Source organism: Periplaneta americana, chromosome 11 (genome assembly GCF_040183065.1).
Source record: "Periplaneta americana isolate PAMFEO1 chromosome 11, P.americana_PAMFEO1_priV1, whole genome shotgun sequence".
Classification (NCBI taxonomy): domain Eukaryota; kingdom Metazoa; phylum Arthropoda; class Insecta; order Blattodea; family Blattidae; genus Periplaneta; species Periplaneta americana.
In genome coordinates, this window is record NC_091127.1 from 93,246,496 (window position 1) to 93,265,900 (window position 19,405).

A 19,405-nucleotide genomic window follows, 5' to 3' on the forward strand; every position below is an offset into this window, starting at 1 on the left:
TGAAGAAAATTGCTATGGAATTGGACCCTGAGAAAGTAACTGTCAAAGTGCCGCCTCCGAAGTTTATTAGTATCACCTGGGACCAACAGAAAATACAATGAAGCACATTAGTCCATTTTACGTGAGACGCGCACTCGACGGACTCGTTGGGAAGGTCAAAAATGCAACTCGCCTACGCAACGGTAATCTCCTCGTCCAGACAGTATCTCCAAAACAGAGTGAGACGCTGTTGAAAGCGAAATTGCTAGGGTCTTATGAAAGTCGTACGGCACTCCTCGCTGAACACAACGCGGGGAGTAGTGCATACGGATTCTCTGAACGGTATGTCTGATGAAGAGATCCAACTAGAACTGGCGGAGCAGTCTGTGTCCAAGGCTTACCGTTTATTACGGAAGCGGGACGGACAGATTGTTCCCCTGAGCTCTGTCTTTTTGACCTTCGAAAAGCCTGTCCTATCAGAATATATCCTTGTCGGGTACGAGCGTGTCCCAGTTCGTGCGTATGTGCCGAACCCAATGCGGTGCTTTAGGTGCCAACGGTTCGGACATACGCAAAAACGTTGCACTAACGATATCGTATGTGCAAAGTGCGGCGGTGCTGACCATGGGGATTCCCCATGTGCCGGCGCCGAGCAATGTGTGAATTGTTCTGGGGACCACGCCTCCAATTCTAAAATTGCCCGAAGTATATGGTAGAGAAGGATATCCAAGAACTGAGAGTCCGAGAAAATATTACGTTTTTCGAGGCGCGTAAGCGTATTTTAGATCAACAGAAAAAGGCGACGGAAAAGTCCTATGCAGCAGTAGTGCAAAAGGCAACACAAGCAATAGATGTATCCACGCAAACGCCACCTCTTGCTAGTACACCTGGGAAGCGTATTGAAAACGCAACCCAGACGTATGTAGACGTTGCCACTCCGACTGCTGAGTCAGGCGACTCGTGTGACCTTGATATAAGGCCTTACATTCCAAAAAAGATTACTACCGTGGCGACAGAGAACGATTCAAGGCCAGGCGGATTGCCCGACGTCGCACTCCTTGTTCGGGTGACGGGTCGAGATCACGGTCTCGATCAAGATAACGATCGGGCGTGCGGTGATCTGCGAGTGAATACCCACGGTCGAAGGCTAAACAGTCTCAGTCAACGACACGAATTTTTTATTGGGTTATTTTACGACGCTGTATCAACATCTAGGTTATTTAGCGTCTGAATGAAATGAAGGTGATAATGCCGGTGAAATGAGTCCGGGGTCCATCACCGAAAATTACCCAGCATTTGCTCATATTGGGTTGAGGGAAAACCCCGGAAAAAAACTCAACCAGGTAACTTGCCCCGACCGGGATTCGAACCCGGGCCACCTGGTTTCGCGGCCAGACGCGCTGACCGTTACTCCACAGGTGTGGACACGGTACGAAATCACAGAAAAGATAAGAGAAAATCACCTGTAAAGCCACCATGATAATTTAGATCCACATAATGACTGATATCGTACAGTGGAATGTGAACGGTGTATGCAGCAGTTATACAGAACTACAGCAATTGATCTATCCTGAGAATCCTGCTATTTTATGTCTTCAGGAGAGACACCTCCGACCTGAACATTCACTGAAAATCTCGGGATACAATGTTTACCGGTATGACCATCTTGCCGGTATTCGTGCTAACGGTGGTTGTGCCCTCCTTCTCCGCCAAAGTATCTTTTCCTCTGTTCTCAACATTACCAGTCCTCATCAATGCATAGCTGCTAGAGCAAATTTAACTATCATACAGTTTTCAATAGTCTCCGTTTATATGCCCGCAGATACACCTTTTACAGTCCTTGAAATTCAACATATTCTTTCATAGGTACCTGCACCATATCTCTTAGTGGGGATTTCAGTCCCATCACTCTTGGGGCTCAAATTCCGATGACGAGAGAGGAAATAAAATAGCAGAGGTATGTACCCGTCTAAATCTTGTTACCCTGAATTCAGGGGAAGCAACACACCTCTCCTTGGATTAAGGTACATACTCCATGATGGATATCTCCATTTGTAGCCCAGTTTTGTCCACGCATCTCGAACGGTCTGTGATTCACGACCTACATGGTAGTGACCACTACCCCATCCGAATGCATATGTCCGCTTTACGTCCTGCGGAATCTCTCTCTCCAAACTGGGTTATTAAAAAGGCGGACTGGGTCGGCTTTTCGGAGTCCATATCATTCGATGAATACGGACATGAAAATGTGGACTCCGTGGTAGACCATTTCTCAAATGTGGTTACAAAGTGAGCGGAATTATCTATCTCCCGGTCGTCCTGCAGGCCAAAACGCTTCTCTGTCCCTGGTGGTCGGATGCCTGCATAGATGCAATCTGAGACCGCAGACATGCCTTACGCCAATTTGAGCGCCATCCGACCGAAGACAATTTTGTCCAGTTTAAACGTCTTCGAGCAGAAGCTCGTCGCACTGTGTGCGATGCTAAGAAAATGTCCTGGACAAACTACGTCAATTCAATGAAAAGGAATGTCCCATCTAACATCGAATGGGAAAAAGTCCGTCGAATAAAGGGGAAACCTAGTTCTGTAATTCCGGGAATATTAGACAATGGAGTAACAACCACCAGTCCAATAGAAATTGCAGAAATATTCGCTACCTCGTTCGCAGAGATTAGGAGCTGAAATAATTATGACGCGGAATTTCTAAAACTCAAAGATTCAGTGGAAAAACGAAACCTCAGTTTTATATCAGATAACACAGAGTATTACAATACACCGTTCACATCCGAAGAGCTGGAGGCGGCTAGACACATCCCGTGACACCTCCCCTGGTCCTGATAACATCCATAACCGTATGCTTCGCCATCTTCCGCCAGCTAGAAAATCCTTTCTTCTGGCAATGTACAACACAATCTGGACTGAGGTGGTCTTTCTATTTGCTTGGCTTTCCGCCATTGTAATCCCCGTCCAGAAACCGGGAAAGGATCCTTCTTTGTCTGGAAGCTACAGACCAATTTCTCTCACCAGCTGCGTATGCAAGGTTATGGAAAGTATATAAGTAAACGCCTGAAGTGGGTACTCGAATCGGAAAACCGATTATCTAATATCCAATATGGTTTTCGTAAGCATAGATCCGCCGCAGACCATCTTGTTCGGCTGGAGACCGCCATTAGAGATGCTTTTCTCAAAAAGGAACATCTTGTGGCAGTCTTCTTTGATCTGGAAAAGGCTTACGATACCACATGGCGGTATGGCATTCTGCAAACTCTGCATGATTGGTGATTTCGTGGTAGTCTACCAACGTTTATTGCGAAGTTCATGGAAGAGCGGTATTTCCGAGTTCGAGTAGGCACCACACATTCTAACGAACATCTCCAAGAAAACGGCGTTCCGCAGGGTTCTGTATTAAGCGTTCTTCTTTTCTGCATTGCGAGGAATGGAATTGCCCACTGTGTGAGTGACCGAGTATCATCTCTGTTGTATGTTGATGACTTCAGTTTATATTACAGCTCCCGATATCTTCCATCCATCTGTCGACATTTGCAGCTGGCCATCAAAGTACTATCAGAATGGGCTGTTCGCAATGGGTTTAAATTCTCCACTCAGACGGCACAGTGTGTCCACTTTTACAACCAACGTGGACTACATCCATATCCTGAACTGCGTCTTAATGGAGTGGAGTTGCAATATCCAAACACTGCGAGATTTTTAGGCCTTATCTTTGATTATAAATTAACGTGGGAGGCGCATATACGTGATTTGAGAAGGCATTGCGAGAAATCCTTAAACATTCTACGCCTTTTGTCAGGGGTTCGCTGGGGTGCAGACCGTACAGTGCTTTTACGCCTTTACCGAGCTCTTATACGAACAAAGCTGGATTATGGTGTTTTATTTATGGCTTAGCAAATAAATCGAAATTACGTCTTTTAGATACTATCCATCACCATGGGATACGACTTTCTACAGGGGCCTTCCGAAGGAGTCGGATAGCGAGCCTTTATTGTGAAGCGGGCGACGTAATGTCTTGTTGTGCTCATATGCTGTTAAGCTCCGCTCGCAGCCTGAGAACAATTCTTACGACTCTTTCCATCACTCGTCTCTTTACGGCCGATACAGTGAAAATCCATGGAGACTTCGTCCAGCAGGTGTGTGGTTTCGTGAACTGCTCTCTGAGCTGGATATACATCTACTATCAGTTCGCACACTGGAGTATACCACCACTCCACCGTGGATTATGCGACGTCCCATGTTTGATGTAAGTCTGAGCCGATGTTTTAAGAATTTTACACGGGCTTTTGTTTACAGACTTCGTTTTAGTGAACTTTTGTCACAATATCCAACTTATTCATTGGGTTTTACTGACGGATCCCGGATAAATCACTGTGTTGGTTGTTCCTTCGTTACAAATGGAGAGATATTTAAATACAGACTAGGCCAATATACTAGTGTTTTTACTGCTGAACTCTATGCCTTTTACAGAGCATTATTGTTTTTAATTAGGCAACCTCGGGGCAGATTCCTTATTTGTTCCGACTCATTAAGTGCCATCCAGTCCTTGCAGTCTTTTAATTGTGATGATCCGCTTGTCTTATGAACTCAGGAGCTCTTCCACACTCTCCTTAGCTCTGATTATAAGATTGGAGTAGTATGGATTCCTGGTCATGTAGGGATTCCAGGAAATGAGGCCGCGGATGCTGCAGGCAGGGCTGGTGCAGTGAATGGCTCTCTGGTATATTGGCGTGAGAGGTGCCAGGACATTCGAAACTACTTGAAATATAAAATATGGTGGCAATGGGAGGGATAATGGTCTGGACAATAAGGAAACAAATTACGAATTATAAAGGATACTGTTCGAGTTTGGGATTCGTCCACAAGAGCGTCACGACACGAGCAGGATTTACTCACCCGGTTGAGGATTTGCCATTGTCATCTGACACATGGCCATCTCTTACATGGCGAGCCTCAGCCGGAGTGTGATATGCCCGCAGGCAATATGGAATTCGGCCGACACTACGTGACGCTCTTAGAAATGATTTTAAATGTACAAATGCAGTTCTGAGATGTTTATCGAATACAGGTTTGGATAAGGTTATTTAGTTTTTTATTGATCCGTTTTACTTATCCTCCGGACGGACACTTTACATCCGGAGGTTACATTTGTTGTTTTATATTTGATTTTACATTGTTGACATTTCGGACTTTATACATCCGAATATTTTATAAAATTTTATTCTTTTTAAAATATGATTCACAATTTATCTCTGGTGGCCTTAGTTTTATTGTTTTATTTGTTCGTTTTGAATACCACTTAGGGTCGTAGAATTGCTCACTTTTGATTGTGTAGAAATCACCTGATGTATACTGCATTTGTGTGCCTCGTTTTACAGTGACAATCCTTTCAAATTCTTTTAGCAATCTATTATATTAATTATGTCTTTGATATATTAAGAATTTTAGATAAGGGCGCAAATAGCCATAGTCGCTGACGCCCCGTCTTAAACCCTACTATACTACTACTACTACTACTACTACTACTACTACATATTTGAAATATATGTTAGGATGCCATTATACACAAAGTGTAAAAAAAAAAAAAAAAAAAAAAAAAAACCTGAAAATAATCACAGGTAAGATATTTCAATTTTCTTTGGAATATTATACATGGTATAAGACGAAATATTGCTTAAACGTATGAGATATTTGGTTGATATTGTAAACATAAACAGTTCTACCTATTTTTCGATGAATTATACGAAGAGTATTAACAACATTCTTCCTTAGGAGCATTAGAAACATCTATAAGATGAAGCAATTTAATTATAATTCACTTTTAAAATAAATACAGACATGCTAGGAACGAGGAGATTTTATAATGCCGAAACTCAATTTATATTTTAAAAACCTTGCGTTATATAGGGTGTTTAAAAAATACGGGGTATAATTTTAGGTATGTATTTCCCACATGTAGACAATCAAAATTGTTCATTACAACATGTGTCCGGAAATGCTTCATTTCACAGCATTGAAATTCACCGGAACGTTTTTATTTCCGCAGGTCGTTGTTATTACAGAAGATGTTCAAAATGTCCACCTACTGCTTGAATACAGACCTCACATCGATGTCGCATTGACCTGCGAACACGATCCCAAACTCCACGAGTATTGCGTATGTCCTCAAACATACCACAATTCGATTCCGAAGGGATTCCAAATCAGGCACCGGAGACGAATAAACCAATGATTTTAAATGGCCCCACAAGTAGAAATCGAGAGGGTTCAGATCAGGTGAGCGTGGAGGCCAAGCAATTGGGCCACCTCTACTATCCATCGATCAGGAAACCTTCGATCCAAGTACCGGCGAGCCGTACGACTGAAGTGTGCAGGAGCGCCATCATGCAAGAAGTGAATGTGTTGACGATTGATCAGTGGAGTGTATTCTAAAACATGAGGTATGGTGTTTTCCAGGAAGTTTGTGTACGCCTGCCCCGTAAGTCTGTTTACAAGTACATGGAGTCCAACTAATCGATCACCAATGATACCGGCCCACATGTTGAGGGAGAACCGCACCTGGTGATGAGATGGAACAGCTGCACGTGGGTTTTCATACGCCCATACATGCTGATTGTGGAAATTAGTTATGCCATCTCGTGTGAGCTGTGCTTCATCTGTAAATAATACTAAGGCAGGAAAGTTCGGATTTACACCACACTGCTGCAAGAACCACTGACAGAACCTAACTCGTGCAGGGTAATCTGCTGGTGACAGGGCCTGTACACGTTGCAAATGATAAGGATACAATTGATACTCTTTCAACAGTCTCCAGACAGTCGTATGAGCAACATTAACTTGCAACGCTCCCCTTCGTGTGCTGATAGGGGGAGTCATGTTCACAGCCTCCAGAATTTCCTCCTGTACTTCTGGAGTTGTAGATCTTGGTCGTCCCCTTCCCAAACCAGGAGAGTTAAATTTTCCGTACTCGCACAGACAATAATGGAGACGTACAAATGTCTTCCGATCTGGACATTGCCGCTGTGGACACCTCTCCTGGTACAAACGACGAGCCAGCGCAGCATTGCCGTCCGCCTTACCGTACATGAAGTGTATCTCTGCCAGCTCTTGATTTGAATACATGTCGCACAGTCTAACGCCTACACAACACTGAATGTAATCTTCGCCTCGGAATGAACTGTCAGAGTGCCCTCTTAATGTCTCCTTTGACGGCAACGACCTGCGGAAAGAAAAACGTTCCGGTGAATTTCAATGTTGTGAAGGCCATAACTCGGAAATAAAGCATTTCCGGACACATGTTGTAATGAACTATTTTGATTGTCTACATGTGGGAAATACATACCTGAAATTATGTCCCGTATTTTTGAAACACCCTATATATATTACACTTTATACGTTTTTTCTCATATACAATTTTACTTTGAATATTATTAACGATATTATTGGGTTACGGTTTTCATGTTCACTTCTTCACTCCTAGGCTTATACTGCCACAGGTCAGAGTGATAGCACATGGAACACTGGACCTCTAGGTAGGTATAAGCTTGAGAGGCTTGATCTAACAAAACAAAAGAAAATAATCTTCAATTTCAATATGAGTACTGAATTAGGCCTACATATTGTGACGGCAGGCCGAATATTCTGGGCGCTTCGGGGAACTTCGTGCGCGTCCGGCAGAAGAGTAGGGGCGCGAGGCGGCGCGGACGTGACGAAGAGAGAGGGTGAAGTAATGCAGCTGATGACTGAGGGGAGAAATCCAGAGAAATCTAGATAGGCGCCATCTTTTCGGCAACAGAGGAATTTCGATCATCGTACTCTCTCGAAAGTATGTTCTAGTGATAAATAGGAGACGCAAGTAGCTGACAGGAGTCGTTGCTAGATTTTGGTCAGCAAGCCAGCCAGTCCTGTGTAGCAGTGAAGCCAGCTTCGAGACCGGAATTCGACTTGAGTGTGTCCGCAACTGTTGGGAGCGTCCTGGCCATTGCGGCGTATTCGGAGCCCTTGGTTCGAGTGCAATGGATCGCAGTTGGGGGACCTGAGTTCGAAGTTCAGTGGACTGGCTCTTGCAAGTCCTGGGTTCGGTATTCTGTGAACTTGAGTGACTGAGCTAGAAGAACTAGCCAAGGCAAACGAACTGTGAACTGAGAGTTTTGTGTTGTAAATAGTGCTTTGTGAACATTAGTTAAGATTAGCAGCACATTGTTGTTCTCAATAATCCAAGTGAATTGTCATTGTCGCCTGTGGAGTGCAATAACGAATACTGTATTGCTGTGTGGAGTGGAAATCCCATTGTTGACGGGAGTGTTTACATTCAATTATAGAAAGTGATTATTGTTGTTTTAAAATAAAAGTTACATTCTTGTTTGAAATAAAAGTTACAAATAGGTATCGGAAGCGAGATATTATAGACATAATGGAGAACCTACGGCAGATCCTGCAAGCCATCGCGGAAAAGAAAGCAGAAATGAAAAACGACATAAGTGGAGTAAAATCAGAAATGAAGAACGATATCAGTGAAGTGAAAGATAACATGAACATATGAGGTGAAAAACGACATAAGTGAAGTGAAAGCAGATATGAAAGGTGACATAAGTGAAGTGAAAACGGAGATTAAAAGTGACGTCGCTATGCAAATCGGTAGCGTTTCGGCCCAAGTAGATGGAATTATTACCATCGTGAAAGACGAACTTAGAGCCGATTTTCACAAAATAAACAAGACTTTTGCAACTATAAACGAAACAGGAGCGAATTGAGACACGACGTAGACCATTTCGACAGCAAAATTCGTGCTCTCCAGCATCGTCAAGTGCAGATGAGTGAACTGCTGCATAAAAATGCTGAGGAAAACAACCACATACTCACGTTAATGGATCAACATGCTAAAGAAAACAAGCACATCCTCGCGTTGGTGGATCGCCAAGCTAGAAAACATGAACAGATAGTTGCCGAGGAGGTTCGACGTGCCATGCAAGAAGCGACAACAGATTTGAAGACTCCATATAGTGGCCCTGCGAAACCATCACCTTCAGCCAGACATTTGAACGTCAACACGCCAGAGTTTGACGGTACAACGTCTTGGGCAATTTTCCGTCGCCAGTTCGAGGCTATCGCAGAGCATAATGGATGGACGCCGGAAGAGAAAACTACTCAGCTGTTGGCAGCGCTTCAGGGACAGGCGTCGGAGATTCTTCATAGTGTTCCAGAAGATGGGACAGCCGCTGAGATAATGGCCGAATTGGAGGGACGTTATTGTGACCATCGACTTGCGGCTGCGTTTAGGACGCAACTGAAAACGAGGGTCCAACAGTCAGGCGAGTCCCTGCAAGAATATGCGATGGCGGTGCAGCAACTGGCCCATATGGCCCTCAGGGGCCTATAACCTAACTTCGTCGCTGGAGAGGCGGGCTACACCTTCGGCAGCGGAGTTGGAGACCCAGAGATCAGGCAGCAGCTGCTCTTGGCTGAGCATCGCACCATGAACGAAGGTCTGTCGGCGGCCCTCAGGATGGAGGCGGCCAAGTTGACGGCGAACGCTATTTAGTTAGTTGGATTTAAAAAGGGCGCGTCAGCTACTGTGTCTATTTTCGATCTTATCTAAAATCATTCACTAAACACGAACACAACACAATAACCGGAATGCTTAAAAGAACTAAAAAGTATTGTCACGGTTAAAACGAGGCAAACAAGTGCAATTTCAACAAGGTGATGCATAAAAACCATAAAAGTGAGAAGTTCCCAGACCCTAAGTAGTATTTAAAAAGAAACAACAAAACAATAAAACAAATGCCACCAGAAATAAATTGTCTGGAGCATTTATAAAATGAATGTATGTAAAAGATCCGAATGTCAAATTTGTTAAAATTATATACTAAAAATGTAACCTCCGGATGTAAAGAGTCCGGAGGACAAGTAAAACGGGTCATTAAAAAAATACATCACTTTGTCAAGTCCTGTATTCAATAAAAATATCAGAACTGCACTTGTGCAATTAAAATAATTTTCAAGAGCGTCACGTAGAGTCGGCCGTATTCCATACTGCCGACGGGCACGATCGCATTTTTCGACACAAAAAATGTTCCACGGTCAGTGAACATGGCATAGATCACACTCGGGCTGAGGCTGACGGCGAAAGCCTCGGCATCTCATCGGATTAGGAGCGTCGCGGCGGCCGACGTCGATGAACGTGAACCGAAGTCACCCGAGCGACGAAAAGTGCCCACCTGCTGGTCCTGCGGCGAACTGGGATACTTGAGGGGCTGACCGATCTGGTCACATACAGGAAAACTAGAAGAGACCGACGCGAGGAGGGTCACGTTGGCGTCGTCATCACCATCAACTCGGCTGATCTTGAAGACAGTTAACAGAAGATGCGACGATGGGTTGATTGCTGACGGATGGATAAGAGGCCGCCCATGCAGAGTACTGGTAGACACCGGGGCGTCGCTCACTATCGCCAGACCGGAAGTCGTGCGTCGTGTACATGGGAGGACAACGCAGCGCCGATATGAGCTACGTACTGCATCAGGAGAGAGCCTGCTGATCCAGAAAGATGGTTTTCGTGGATCTGATATTGGGAAAGAGAATACTGGAGAAGTGGGTCGCCAACATCACTAAAGACGTCATTCTGGGACTCGACGCCATGCGAATCTTTGATGCGACAGTGGAAGTCCGGCGCCTTATCCTCCCTTTTTGGTTAGGATGAAGTGTTTCTGAGGGATGTCGAAGACCAACCCATGACCAGCAGAGTCACTTTGCAGAATAAGTGATAATCCCAGTAGGCTGCGAGATGGTGGTGACGGCACGACTGGAAGGACAGTCTAAGACAAACCTGGTCCTCGATTCGCAGACAACTCCGAGAGATGGAGTATATGTGGCCAGATCCCTACTCCCAAATCAGAAGGTGGTACCGGTGAGGGTCCTGAATGTCACCGTCCACATATGTAGAGTAACGGTTAGCACGACTGGCCGCGAAACCAGGTGGCCCGGGTTCGATTGCCGGTTGGGGAAAGTTACCTGGATGAGGTTTTTTCCGGGGTTTTCCCTCAACCCAATATGAGCAAATGCTCGGTAATTCTCGGTGCTGGACCCCGGACTCATTTCACAGGCATTATCACCTTAATCTCATTCAGACGCTAAATAACCTTAGATGTTGATAAAGTGCCGTAAAATAACCTACTAAAAATGAATGTCACCAATCGTGATAAGGTGTCTAGTGGAACTCTACTAGGTAGCTTTGAACCGGTGGTGGCTGTGACGTCTCTGAGTGATAATGAGGAGCGTCAGGGACCACGTCGAGACGTAGACCTATCACTGAAAGAGCTGGCTCGAGAATTGGCGGGGAATGTAAGCCGAGAAAAAAAGAAGACAAGTCCACGATCTATTGATAGAGTTTCAGGACGAGTTTAGTCTGTCTGAAAATGATTACGGCGAACGGAGAAAGTTTAGCACCACATCGACAACGGAAGTGTTCGCCCAATCAGACCTCGACGCGTCCCTCTAGCTAAACAGAGGGAGAGAATAACAGCCAACTGGTGGGAATGAAAGCAAGAGGGGTCATTGAGAAATCCGACAGCTCTTGATCATCACCCATGTTGCTGGTGAAGAAGAAGAATGGGCACCTGCGTTTCTGCGTGGACTACAGAAGACTGAATGACGTCACCAAAAATACTGTTTACCCCTTCCACGAATTGACGACACCTTGAACATCCTGGCCGGAGCAGTGAGGTTCTCAACGTTTGATCTCACGTTAGGAGACTGGCAGGTGGCGCTACATCCTGAGGTCAAGGAGAAGACGGCATTGTTCACAGGCCAGGGACTATGGCAGTTCACGGTTATGCCGTTCGGCCCCTGTAATGCCCCGGCTGCATTCCAGAGACTAATGGAGTCCGTAATGAAGCATGACTTACGACACATGTTTGCTGTACCTTGATGACGTCATCGTGGTCGGCAAGACTTTCGGCGAACAGCTGTCGAACCTGAGGTAAGTGTTCGAAAAACTGCGACAAGCCAGGCTGAAGTTGAACCCGAAGAAATGTCATCTGTTCCAGAAGAAGGTCAGCTACCTGGGACACGTAGTAGGGACCAACGGAGTGGCTACGGACCCGGAGATGCTACAAGCTGTCAGAGAATGGCCGAGACCGAGGGTCAAGCAGGAGTTGTGCCGTTTTCTCGGCTTCTGCACTTATTACAGAAGATTCGTAAGTGGATACGCCAACAATACTAACCAATTAACCCAGCTGACCGAGGAGAAACGACAATTCCAGTCGAAGGACGAGGCGGAGTCATCCTTCCAGTCACTAAAAGAGGCGCTCTGCACTGCTCCTGTACTGGATACCCCATCCCTGGAAGTAAGTTCATGGTCGACGAGGACGCCAGCATCGTAGTTATCAGCGGAGTACTCTCTCAGGAACAGGACGGGCAAGAGCTGGTGATTGCTATTTCAGCCGAACACTATCCAAGGCTGAGAGAAACTACTGAGTGACACGTAGAGAACATCTTGCCATTGTGGAAGCCCTGAAATATTTCCAAAAATATTTGTATGGCGAGGATTTCCATCTCAGTATAGACCATTCTGCATTCACCAGGCTATTGGGTTTCAAGAATATGGAGGGGCAGACCGCCCGTTGTGTTCAACGTCTGCAAGATTATACCTTCACCTCTGAACATCGCCAAGAGAAGAAACATTCCAACGCGGATGCCCTATCACGACGCCCGTGCCCGGATGGCTGCAAACACTGTCTGAAAGTAGAAGAGCGAGATGGCGCCCACACAGTCCGAGCAATTGCCGCCCAGCCTAGCCGAGGTAGGGGATAACCCCGCCATAAGGAGCGAGCAGCTGGAGGACCCAAACATTGGATAGCTACTGCATGATGTGGAGTCTGGTCAGACCAGTGTAGGCCGATATCGCCAAATGTACCACCACTTACAAGAGCTACTGGACCCAGTGGGAATCCTTCACTTTCAAGGACGGTATCCTGAAGAGGATTTGGAAGTCGGCCGATGGAAGGACTCGCAGAGAACAACTTCTCCTGCCCAGGAGGAAGGTGAAGGAGGTGCTGGAGGAGACACATGCTGACGTGATTGGAAGCAACCTTGGAGCCAACAAGACGCTGGACAAGTTAAGGCAGAGGATCTACTGGCTGCATGAGAGAACCGACACGGAACAATGGTGCGGAAGGTGCGACAAATGTTCAGCCAGTCGCGGAACAAGGACACGCAGCAGGGGAGCAATGCAGCAGTTTAACGTAGGAGATCCTTTTGAGAGAATCGCCATCGACGTTGCTGGACCGTTCCCGGTCACGGATCGAGGGAACCGCTACCTGCTAATCGCAATGGATTATTTCACAAAATGGCCAGAGGTGTACGCAATTCCCAACCAAGAGGCTTTGACGCTGGAAGACGCGCTGCTTGACAACTTCATCTTTCGATTCGGAGTGACCCGGGAATTGCATAGTGATCAGGGTCCAAACTTCTAATCCAATATGATGGGAGAATTGTTCGGGCTTCTGGGGGTGCATAAAACCTGTACCACTCCCCTCCACCCAGTCCGGCGGCATGGTGGAACGCGTCATCAAAAGCGTGGAAGAGCTCTTGCGGACGGAGATGTCCAATCATCAGCGAGACTGGGATGTCAGAGTTCTACTGTTCCTCTTGGCGTACAGAGCGTCGGTCCACGATACAACAGGCATCACACCGGCAAATATGTTCTTCGCAAGGGAGCTGCGCCTGCCCTGTGATATGCTGCTTGGCACGCTACCCAGCGACTATGTGGCACAACTGACCGAGAAGTTGAATGGAGTCCACCAACTGGCCAGAGAGCACCTCAAGATGGCCTGCGATAGGATGAAAGTGCACTACGACAGATCAGCCAGCTCTGCAGGATTCCAGGAGGGCGACCTGGTATGGCTGTATCGACCTACCAGGATCAAAGAAAAATCACCGAAGCTGCAGCGTTCCTGGGATGGACCATACCGCGTGGTGACCCGGATCAACGGTGTGGTGTACCGCATCCAACAACAACACCGAGGGAAGATGATGGTAGTGCATCTGGACCGATTAGTAGCCTAGCAAGGGCTGCCCGGGACGAGCATTCCTAAGGAGCTATGTGACGACAGGACGAATATTCACGGCGGTTCGGGGAATTTCGTGCGCGTCTGGCAGAGGAGAGAAGGGGGGCGTGGCGGCGCGGACGTGACGAAGGGAGAGGGGATTGTAAAGCAGCTGGTGACTGAGGGGAGAAATCCAGAGAAGTCTAGATACGCGGAATCTTTTCGGCATCAGAGAAATTTCGATCATCGTACTCTCTCCACACTATGGTCTAGTGATAAATAGGAAACGCAAGTGAGCTGACAGGAGTCGTTGGTAGTTTTTAGTCAGCAAGCCAGCCAGTCCTGTGTAGCAGTGAAGCCAGCTTCGAGACCGGAGTTCGACTTGAGGGTGTCCGCAACTGTTGGGAGCGTCCTGGCCAGTGCGGCGTATCCGGAGCCCTTGGTTCGAGTGCAGTGGACCGCAGTTGCGGGACCTGAGTTCGAAGTTCAGTGGTCTGACTCATGTAAGTCCTGGGTTCGATATTCTGTGTACTTGGGTGAATGAGCTAGAAGAACTAGCCAAGGCAAACGAATTGTGAACGGAGGACTGAAAGTTTTGTGTTGTAAATAGTGCTTTGTGAACATTAGTTAAGATTAGCAGTACATTGTTGTTCTCAATAATCCAAGTGATTTGTCATTGTCGTCTGTGGAGTGCAATAACAAATACTGTGTTGCTGTGTGGAGTGGAAATCCCATTGTTGACGGTAGTGTTTACATTCAATTATAGACAGCGATTATTGTTGTTTTAAATAAAAGTTACATTCTTGTTTGAAATATAACATAATAGTTCAGAAAAATAATGGGGATGACACAGAAATATATGGCATGACGCTGGACAGATATATTAATTTTGAAGGAGAGGAGGAACCTGAACCTGAAGGTGGTGGTTCAAGCAGTACACGACGTTCATCTCCAGAGCAACACGAGCAGTCATGTCAAAGTGAGTATGAACTCTCTCCAACCAAAAAGTAGAGGTCCAGTGTATTATAAGATACTGTAACATTTAAGCAGTAATGTTGGTGTGTGGATAAGCTTCAGAGATTCTACCGCGTTGTCTTGTTATTGGCTGACGTTTCACCGCTGTGTTGTGGCTATCTTCAGAGCAGTTATTGGATAAAGATAGCCACAATACAGCGGTCGAAACGTCAGCCAATAACACCAAGACAACGCGGTAGAAGCCCTGAAGCTTATCCACACACCATGTACACCAGCCGCGGAAGCCTACGCGAACACTTAACAGTAATGTTACTTTTATTTCTGACATTAACCACACAACCGCCAACAATGGGTATTCCACAGTACACAGCAACTCAGTAGTCGTTATTGCACTCCACAGAACGACAGTGATAATTCACGTGAATTATTGAGAAGCACAATTTACTCCGAATCTCAACTAATGTTCACAAAGCACTATGTAGAAAACAAAACTGTCAGTTCTAAGTTCACAGTTCATTCACCTTGGCTAGTTCTTCTAGCTCACTCACGTTCATGGTGCGTCGAACCCCAAGTCCTCCAGATACAGTCCACTGCACTTCCAACTCAAGACTTCCGGATAAGCCGCACTCGCCTGGACACTGCCACAGTTGCGGACCTACACAAATTCACTGCAAGTCGAACTCAGATGCTCGTAATGTCGCTGCCATAGTTACGGTCCTCTTCACGTCGAATCCCGGTCTCGAAGGCTGGCTTCCGTACTCGCTCCAAGACTCACGTGTGGACTAACTAGCTCTCTCTCGCATCTGACTGAACTGAACACGCCGCTCACTCACTCGACCCTTTTATTCATTAAATCGCAAGTTCTCGAATCTTCGGTTCGCGTGGCTTTGCGAAACTTTCACAATAATATGATTCCAGACGTTTCCCCTGCTTCCACCAAGCAGCAGTCGCTTTTCGCCCCCTCTCACTCCGCACCGCGGGAGCATCTCGTAGTTTCCCTTCTCGCCTTCCTGCGCCCTCCCTTCTGCCGGACACGCGCGCGACTCCCGAGGCAACAAGACATCAGCAGAACGTTCCAGAAGGGTGCCACATTGCTCCCTCCTTAGGGCTGTACGTCCCGGACAGTCCCTTGATAAGCCTCTAGTCCGTCCATGTGCACCATCATCGTCTTCCCTCAGCGTTGTCGCTGGATGCGGAACACCACGTCTTTGATCCTGGTTACCATGTGGTAGGATCCATCCCAGGCACAATGCAGCTTCGGTGATTTTCCTTTGGTCCTGGTTGGTCGATACAGCCACATCATCGCCCTCCTGGAATCCCGCAGAGTTGCCTAATCTCTCGTAACGCACTTTCATCCTGTCGCAGGCCATCTTGAGGTGCTCTTTAGCCAGTAGGTTGACACCAACTTCTCGGTCAATTCGGCCACGTAGTCAATCGCTGGCTGGTCGGTGCTGGGTGGCGTGCGAAACAACACGTCACAGGGCAGGCGCAGCTCTCTTCATAAGACCATGTTTGCCGGTGTCATTCCTGTTGTATCGTGGACCGAAACTCTGTAGGCCAAGAGGAACAGTGGGACTCTGCTATCTCAGTCTCGCTGATGGTTCGACACTACTTTCTGCAATTGCTCTTCCACGGTCTTGATGTAGCGTTCCACCATGCCCTCGGACTTTGGGTGGAGTAGTGGTCCTGGTTTTATGCATTTCCAGACGCTCGAACATTTCTCTCATCAGGTTAGATTCAATTTTGCGTCCCTCATCAGTATGCAGTTCCCGGGAAACACCGAATCGGCAGACGAAGTTGTCAAGTAGTGCGTTTGCCACTGTCGAAGCCTCGTGGTTGGGAATCACGTAAACCTCAGGCCACTTTCTGAAATAACCCAGAACCACTAGCAGGTAGCGGTTCCCTCGATCCGTGGTCGGGAATGGTCCAGCAACGTCGATGGCATTTCTCTCAAACGGAGCTCCTACGTTGAACTGCTGCATGGCTCCCCTGCTGCGTGTCCTTGGTCCGTGACTGGCTGCACATGTGTCGCACCTTCGGCACCATTGTTCCGTGTCGGTTCTCTGATCCAGCCAATAGTATCTGTCTTAACTTGTCCAGAGTCTTGTTGGCTCCCAGATGGCCTCAAGTCACGCGAGTATGAGTCTTCTGCAGCACTTCCTTCACCTTGCTCCTGGGCAGGACACTTGTGTCCTACCATCAGACGACACCCAAATTCTCTTCACGATACCGTCCTTGACAGTCAAGGATTCCCACTGGGCACCGTAGCTCTTGTAAGTGGTGCTACGTTTAGCGAAATCGGCCCACACTCGTCTCTGACCAGACTCCACATCACGCAGTAGCTGTTCAATGTTTGGGTCCTCCAACTGCTCCCTCCTTATGGTGACGTTATCCCATTCTGGACTCGGCTGGGCGGCCAGTTCTCGGACTGCGTGGGCTCCATCTTGGTCTTCTACTTTCAGACTTTGTCTGCTGCCAGCCGGGCACGGGCGTCGTGATCGGAGATCAGCGTTCGAATGTTCCTTCCCTTGGCGGTGTTCGAAGGTGAAATTGTATTCTTGCAGACATTGAACCCAACGGGCGGTCTGCCCCTCCAGACTTGAAACCCAATAGCCAAGTGAATGCAGATTGGTCTGTCCTGAGATGAAATTCCTTACCATATAAATATTTGTGGAAATCCTTCAGTGCTTCCACAATGGCAATAAATTCTATACGGTAGTCGCAGTAGTTTCTTTCAGCCTTAGAGTGTTCGGCTAAAGAAGGCAATCACCCTCGCTTGCCCGTCGTGCTCCTGAGAGAGTAGTCCGCCGATGCCTACGTTGCTAGCGTCCGTGTCGAGTGTGAACTTCCTTCCAGGGATGGAGTATCGGAGTACACGAGAAGTGCAGAGCGTTTCAGCGTTTGGAAGGATGATTCCGCCTCATATATCGATTGGGATTGTCGTTTATACTCGGTCAGCTGGGTTAAAGTTTTGGCTATATTGGCGTACCCAGCTACGAACCTTCTGTAATAAGTGCATATGCCGAGAAAGCGGTACAACTTCTGTTTGTCCCTCCGTCTCGGCCATTCTCTGACGGCTTACAGCTTCTGCGGGTCCGTGGCCATTGCGTTGATTCCTACTACGTGCCCCAGGTAGCTGTCCTGTGACAGATGACATTTCTTCGGGTTCAACTTCAGCCTGGCTTGTCGCAGTCTCTCGAAAACTTTGTTCAGGTTTGGCAGTTGTTCGCAGGTCTTGCCGACCACGATGACCTCATCAAGGTAGCGCAAATAGTTTTCGCATGTCATGCCTCTCATTACGGACTCCATTAGTCTCTGGAATGTAGCGGGGGCAGTGCAGGGGCCGAACGGCATAATGGTGAAGTGCTAGTCATTGGTCTGTAGAGGATGCTGTTTTCTCCTTGTCCTTAGGATGTAGCGCCACCTGCCAGTACCCTGACTTGAAATCCAACGTTGGGAACCACTCTGCTCCTGCCAGGGTGTCCAAGGTGTCTTCAATTCGTGAAGGCGGAAAGCAGTCCTTCTTGTTGATTCCATTCAAGTTTCTGTAGTCCACGCAGAAACGCAGGTGCCCATTCTTCTTCTTCACCAGCACCATAGGTGATGACCAAGGACTGTTGGATTCCTCGATCACCTCTCTTACTTTCGTGCCCTCTAGTTGGTTGTCAACCTCTGTTCAGCTAGAGAGACACGTCGAGGAGGTTGTCCGATTGGGCGAGCATTTCCGGTGTCGATGTGGTGCTGAACTTTCTCCGTTCTCCCTTAGTCACTTTCAGACAGACTGAACTGTACTGAAACTCTATCAATAGATGGTGGAATTGTCTTCCTCCTCTGCTTAAATTCCCCGCCAATTCTCGAGCCAGCTCTTTCAGTGATGAGTCTAGGTCTCGACGTGGTCGCTGACTCTCCTCATCACCCAGAGACGTCTCAGAAAATAACGGCTCGACGCTACCTAGTACAGCTTCAGTAGGCACCTCCTTATCGCGATTGGTGACATTCAGAACCCTCATCGGCATCACCTTTTGGTTCGGGTATAATAATCTGGCCATGTAAACCCTATCTATCGGAGTTATTCGCGAATGGAGGAGCAGATTTCTCTTAGGCTCTCCATCCAGTCGTGCCATCACCACAATATCGCAGCCTGCTGGAATTATCACCTGATTCTCCAAGGTGAGTCTGCTGGCCATAAGTTGGTCTTCGATGTCCCTCACGAACACTTCATATTAACCAAAACGTAGGATACTACGCCGGACGTCCACTGCCGCATCGAAGATCCGCATGGCGTGAGGCCTCAGGAAGACGTCTTCAGTGATGTTGGCCAAGAACGCCGATAGCTCCAATCTGCTCTTTCCCAATATCAGAACCAGGAAAACCAATATCTGGATGGGCTAGCT